The sequence below is a fragment of the Camelus ferus genome, chromosome 4 (assembly GCF_009834535.1).
Source record: "Camelus ferus isolate YT-003-E chromosome 4, BCGSAC_Cfer_1.0, whole genome shotgun sequence".
Lineage (NCBI taxonomy): Eukaryota > Metazoa > Chordata > Mammalia > Artiodactyla > Camelidae > Camelus > Camelus ferus.
In genome coordinates this window covers 63,306,831-63,313,858 of record NC_045699.1, presented here as the reverse complement: position 1 = coordinate 63,313,858, position 7,028 = coordinate 63,306,831, and the positions used below count along the sequence as shown (strand labels likewise).

Here is a 7,028-nt window from a genome sequence, read left to right as displayed (position 1 = left end):
TGTTGTAACTTAGGAGTGAAATTGATGGGTCCTAGGCTATATCATTTTACATTCCCACAGCAATGTGTCAGACTTAGGATTATTCCATGTCCTTGACAATACAAATAGCCATTTTCATGCCTGGTAGGGGTATCTTATAGCTTCTGCTTTTATGATGGAATTTTAAGAGTTGCTGGAGAAGACAATGTGATTTCAGGGGGAAGAATATTAAATAAGATGGTTGTATGGAGGCCATTACTCCAGAGGGAAGGAACCAAATTGTACCTGGAATTGGAACATTTGGAATAGGAATGTATGGGCTCAGGAGAGTTCTCTGTGTATCAACTGAGGTTTAAAGATCTGATCCTTGTGCTCGGTAAATAGGCAAGTTGATTCATACTCGTGGCTAAATGCTATCACTATAATACGCGTCTTTTATCTCCAGTTCAGATCTCTGTTGTAGGCCCGGAATTCACACATCTCATTGCCCTTTGGGTACCTCTTCTTGGATGTCTCAAAGGCACTGCAGACTGGATAAATCCAGAACAGAGTTCATTATCTCATGCTGGCTTTCTGTCATGGGTCACTGGATGAATGATGGTGTTTCTAGCCGAGGGAATATGGAAAGGGGAATGTTTGTGGTTGGGCAAAGAGATAATGAATTTAGTTCCAAGCTAAGTGGTGTGGAGGAATTGAGGAAGATAAGAGCTGAGTTGCACTGGGCAATCAGGAGAGTACTGAAATACAGTGAGGGCAGTTTTGGTGGCATGGAGGGCAGGTAAGCTAGATTGCTGGTAGGTGAGAGAGAAAGAAGTAGAGATGGTGAGTAGAGTCAGCTCTTTCAAGAAGTTTGTTTGAAGAGGTCAAAGGAGAGATTGAGCTATAGTTGTAGGAATATAGGGTGAAGGAAAGGATTTTAGGATGGAAAAGGCAAGTGAGATATAGTCTCAGGGGAAGGATTCAGTCCAGGAGAGGGAAGGGATGGCAGATAGAGCTAGATGCTAGGAGGAGCAGGAGGGAGTAGGGAGGATTGGCTTTGAAAGAAAGATGGATGTCTCTGTTTCTAAGACTGGATGTGAGTCAACAAAGATGAGAAAGTTCATCAACTACAAAATTCTCTGTTGACTCTCCATATGCACAACTCCTCATCATGACATGTGAGGTTTTTCACTATCTGCTCCCTTCTTATCTCTTATATATATATATATATATATATATATATATATATATATATATAGTATAAATCAGTTAGCTATGGCTGCAGTTATGCTGCTTAACAAACATCTCCCCCCCAAGATCTTAGTTTACAACCACAAAGGTTTATCATTTCCACTATACGTCTGCTGGAGGGCAGCTGTGACTACATGGTTTTGTAGATTTGCTCCAGGTGCTAGCCAGACAGAATATCAACTCCATGTATCTTCTCATCCCAAGACCCAGGCTGAAGCTGCCACTAGACCTGGTATATGGTGAAAGCTGATATGTGTTATGCTTCTTAAAATCTCCACTCTGAACTGGCACATGGTCATTTCTACTCATATTGCATTGATCAAAGCCAATCATATGACCAAGTCCAAAGTCAATAGGACAGAGATATATGCTTTGCCTATTGGCCCAGAATGGATACTTGGGAACAACAATTCAATGGACCACAAACATTTGTTAGAAAGTCCTTCATGCAGGTTCCCACTTAACGTTCTCCAAACTAATCCCCATCACACAGCCTGCTCTTTTGTACCATGTTCCCCTTTCCTCAGCATGACAGTGGCCTTTCAAGTGTCTCTATCCTTGCACAAGTGGTTCCTCTGTCTGAGCATCATCATCATCACCCTGCCCCACCCCCATCTAATCTAATTCTGTCAATCCTACCTCTTTACCAGCTCTCCAAAGAATTCCTTTACTTCCAACCCCACTGCCCCTGCTGAGTTGGCATGCAGCCCTCTTTAGCCCTGTGTGCTCCCTGTTCTCTGCTCCAGACTTGCATCCCCCAGTAAATCCTCTCCCTGCACCCTAAGTCCTCTTTCCAGACACCAAATTAATGAGGGTTTTCCATTTTTCCAAGGCTCCTCTCTGCTCTCAGGATAAAGCATATGTTCCTTGAGGTGACATCCAAGGTCTTGCATGAGCTGCTCTCTGAACCTCTCACCACCCTCACCTCCCCACCCTTTGGAATATCTGTTCCAGCCTGAGGGAACTATGGCAATTCCTGAAACCCTCTCCTGGTTTGATGCCTCTGGGCTTTTTCTCATGCTGCTTCCTCTTCTTAGAACAACCTCCCCACCTCCTCCCCAAACCCACCTGCAGACTCCTGCTCATCCTTCAAGACCCAGCTTAATCATCACCCTCTCTGAGAAGCCAATCTCTTCATCCTGCCTCTCATGAATTAGGCACTGCCTCCCGACTTCCCAGCCCCCAGGTGTCTGGGCATCCTTCAGTACACTGCCCTGGATACATTCTGTCACATGTCACCTTTTCTTCCCTCCTGATTGTGAGCTGCTGGAACCAGAGGGCACTGTGCCCGTGACCACAGTGCTCTTTACCTGACCCTCACTGGTGGGTAAGAGTGGCCTCTGGAGGCCCACTGCCTGAGTTTGTCTTCCTAATGCCTGTCAGACCTGGGGCAAAGTACCGCCCCCTCCGCCTGGGCTGAAAGGTCTGCTGAGAAAAGCTTCACCCTCCGTCCTAAGAGAGTGAGGCCACATGGGTCAGTCTGGGAAGTCAAAAAGTGATGTAGATTCGGACCATGGATGGTAGGCAAAGGCATCATCATTTAGCAGACTTAACCCAGAATTATTTATAAAAGTCCTCGCAGTTCTAAAAAGAGGAAGTAAAAACATATCATCAAGAGCTGATCTGCTCCACTTGTCTCCACCCAGCATGGAAGCGATCGACCTCGGCTGCCTGTGGTCAGACCTGGCTGCGGCTGTTGGCAGGACTCAGACTCCGGCTTTGTGGCCAAACAAAGTCTCCTCAAGGAGCGGTGGTGGGGATCCAATGCTTTGTGCTCACATTTTGTGCCCCGGGGGGAAACCGCATGCAAGCATTCTCCAGGGAGCTGAGCATGGGGCACGTGCTTCCTGGAGTTCCTGTCTCAGGCCGTGTGTGGTTGGCAGATACGCATGGCAGGAAAAAGCCTGGCGCTGCCGCTTGGGCCAGGTTCTAACTGAGAGTGAGTGATCCGAGGCAGAGGAGAGCCCAGTGGGAGCACATCTGGGAAGGTAGAGGGAGAAGGGTTTCTAGAAGGATATGGCCAAGAGGGTGGCCTGGTTGAGAGGCTGGGTAGAAGAGTGGGCTCTGGAAGAGATCAGCTGGCTGTGGATCGACAGCAAGACCCTGCTGGGAAGGGAAAAATACTTAGAGTTGTTCTTCCTGGAGTTCTTTGCGCTAGTGGACAGTTAGACAAGTGAGACCGTATATGCACCTCACTCGAGCCTCACAAAAGCCCTGTGAAGTCAGCAAAGCAGGAATTATCCTCCCCTCCCCCCTCATTTTACATGTGGGGAAACTGAGGCTTAGAGTTTTTATCTTTTGCCCCAAATCTCTCAAGAATGAAGTGGCAAAACTGAGGTACAAAAGTGCAGTCCTGATGCCGAACATAGTTTGGCTTAGAGACCCTGGTGGGCTGTGTGCAGTGAAGGTGATTCTCAAGGTTGGGGGCGGGGGGCGGTGCTGGGGCCCAGATCCATGTCCAGCCCAGGAGAGGGCCCCTGCCAGGCACTACTCAGCCCAAAATTAGCCAGAGAGAATGAAAAATAGCAGCCGTAAGAGGCTGTGGAGAGAGAGGCCAGGTCTTATGATTAGTTCCTTTTTTTTTTAAAATGAAGTATAGTTGATTTACAATGTTGCGTTAATTTCTGGTGTGCAGCATAGTGATTCAGTTATAAATATAATATATATATTCCTTTTCATATTCTTTTTCATTTCAGGCTATTACAAGATATTGATATAGTTCCCTCTGCTCTACAGTAGGACCTTGTTGTTTATTTTATATATAGTGGTTAGTATCTGCAAATCCTGAGCTCCCAATTTATTCCTCCCCAAACCATAAGTTTGTTTTCCAGCTCTTAATAAAAGTTTCAAACTCCATTCCAGTCCACGCTTACTTTTCAGAGCCTTGCTTCAAATGCCCTGGACTTGGCTCCACGTGGGGAGGGGGGCAGGGGAGGGGACGAAAGGGCCGAAAGTAAGATGGTGCCACCAGCAGTGGGAGCTATTGGAGCCTTGGTTTCACGGCAAACTGCTCTCTGAGCAGTATCTGCCGTTAAACAGAGCAAGTCCAAACCCATAGGAAACGAACAGTCAAACTAAAAATGAGCAAAGGAGGAGTGGCAGCTGTGCCCAGAGGGATCCCAAACTGTCAGCCCCTACTTGTGAGTTTGGGCATCAGGAACTGTGGTTCTGAAAGATGTTCCTGTCGAAGGGGCTCATGCTATGAGTCAGATACTCATTCAACATTCACTGAGCCACCATAATGTCATTCACTCACTTTTTTTTTTTTTTTAATGGAGGTCCTGGGGATTGAACCCAGGACCTCATGCATTTTAGGCATGTGCTCTACCACTGAGCTATTACCCCCACCCCCTACCATTTCACTCATTTATTAAAGTGTCCAGAATTTCTTGAGCATCTGCTATGTGCTGTGCTAGGTACCTGAGATTAGCAGCAAGTGGAGAGCTACAACCCCTGACGTGCAGAGGCTAGAATTCAGCTTGGGAGACAGTCATTGAACAACCAGTTGCACAGAGAGAGCCATGAGGGAGAAGTACGGGGGGAGGGGGGGCGGGTCACAGGGGTCTGAACCTGCTGGGGGAAGGGGTCAGGGAGGACTTCCCTGAGGAAGTGACCCTCAAACTGAGCCTTCAGGAGTTAGAGGGTGAAAAGGGAAAAAGCCCTGAGAACCGGTCATCCTGGTCTTCCCCGTGGCTATTCCAGAATCCAGATGGCCCTGGTGTCTGAAGGGGCACCAAGGAGGGAGCAAGCCTGGGGCAATGGGTCAGCTGCCCAGAGGGGTGACGTCGGGGTTGGCAGCATCCACATGCAGAAGTGCAGCTGTCCTTTCTCCCCCTTCAGGGAAACCTCGAGTCCTCAAGTGGCCGGCCAGCTGTCCCCAAGAGGAACTTGCCCGCATGGGTGGGGAAAGACAAAACACTTCACAAAATCAAGTGTGGGGTTTTCTTTAAGGGGGATATGCTCCCGGGGAGCAAGATGGGGTCTGGATTTGCTCTTGGTTGACTAGATCTACGGTTGTCTGTGGATTGGTATTTTGTACAGCAAACTCTAATGTTAGAGCTGTGTATAGGAAGGGGGAATTAATATTCCTGTGTGCAAATTAATTGAGGGATTAGGGATTCCTTCCCTGGTATGAAAATGCTCAGTGAACATTTGTGGCTTTTAGACTGACAGAGCAGCACATGAAAAGAGGTACCGGTCAGAAATCATGGTTGCAAGCAACCGATGGAGATTCTAGCTCAGAGAGGCAGAAGAGGCATGCACCGGAAGGACTGTTTTGTTGCTCACAGTATCCCCGGGGAGGCTGGAAAACCAAGCTGCCCCAAACCAGGAGCGGTCAGGCAACAGACAGCACAGTTAGGGTCTCACAATAGGGGCTAATTCTTGCCACCACTGGAGTTGCTGTAACATTTCACTGGCTTCTGAACCTTTACGATGCAAAGCTAGTAAATGACCAGGCCCAGCTCACTCTCCTGCATTCCAGGTGCAAATGAATGGCCAGGGGCAGTGTCCGACTCATTCTGCTTTGGTGGTCTGACAGGATTCCTGACACTAAGCTGAAAAGTCACAAAATCCTCCAAAGCCACCAGAGATGGGGGTCCTCTAGTGCCATAGAATCCTGCAGGTCTGAGGAGAGAGTCACAGAGCCACAGCTGTGGGAGGGAGAAATCTTCTGGGGAAACTTTCACAAAGGCAGCCTGGCATTGGTCAAGGTATTGACCCCCTGAACCTCAACGTTCTCATGTGTAAAATGGGTTGGTGTGGACTTTAGAGATAATATGTGTCTAGTGCCTGACTTGGTGCTATTAAATGGCAGCTACTGTTAGCAGTAGTAGTAGAAGTAACAGTAACTTTACCGTTAACAGTTCTGTTCTCCAAGGAAGGAAACCCAACATGTGCAAAGCTAGAGGAATTCAGAAGTGACCACACACATTTACACAAACAGATTCCCTGCAGTGTCCCTTTAAATTTTTACCTCCTCAGGACACTTACTGATAGGATTTAACTGATCAACAACACAGAAACAAACAAATGAATGAATCACCATCTTACAGACCCTGGATAAATACTGTTGAAGAGAGTGCTTCTTTTGCCGGAACAGACAGATCTTGCTCCCACAAACACAGAAGGCCTTGATTCGAGCCAGAGGTCAAGATTTGCTGGTAAAAGTTCCATGACCAGCTCTTCGAAAAATGAAGACATGTGACATGTGGTATTTGCCAGTTTCCACAGTATAAACATTTCCACCATGACCAGTTTCCAGGTACCACTGGAGGAGTTGGGACCATGCTGTTATCCAGTTTTTTCTGCTGTGTCTAGATACAAAAGATGTAAATAACCTCAAGAGTATAGCAATGCAGTAAAACAATTAGGATGTGATGAGCTTTGATGACTACCTTTGTTCCTACTAGAATTCATTTAGCTGGAAGCTTATAATTTAATTTTTAATCATGGCCGTGTTCAACAACTGGCTTGCCAAATTCTTGAAAATTTAACAATTGGCTCTTGGAACCAGCATGAGCCAACTCCAGTGTGCTGTTGGCTTTGGAGGTCCTTGGGGACCCCAGAAGACCCAGTGCAAATGGGCCAGCCCCAAACAGCCCATGCCCTGCAGTCACTCTCTAACATGCCAGTGTCTTTTACTTGCTTTATAACCCTTTTCCCCACCCGAAATTACATCCTTAATCACTTTGTAATTATAATGATGGATTTTGTTTATTTGTTTACCAACTAGAATGTCAGCTCTGTGAGAACAGAGGACTTCTGTGAGTGGTTCATCCCCGAATCCCCCAGTGCTTAGAACACTGCATATGCAGAAT

At 47.0% G+C, this 7,028-nt stretch overlaps 1 protein-coding gene and 1 non-coding gene across 2 annotated transcripts in view; one reads left to right on the top strand and one right to left on the bottom strand.

Annotated features, from left to right (window-relative positions):
• LOC102516521 (N-acetyllactosaminide alpha-1,3-galactosyltransferase) overlaps positions 1-7,028 on the top strand; it is a 60,184-nt gene that overhangs the window by 3,140 nt on the left and 50,016 nt on the right. The gene's annotated exons all lie outside the window — the stretch shown is intronic.
• On the bottom strand, positions 4,483-4,555 carry TRNAF-AAA. Its single transcript has one exon. It is a non-coding gene; the product is annotated as a tRNA-Phe (tRNA).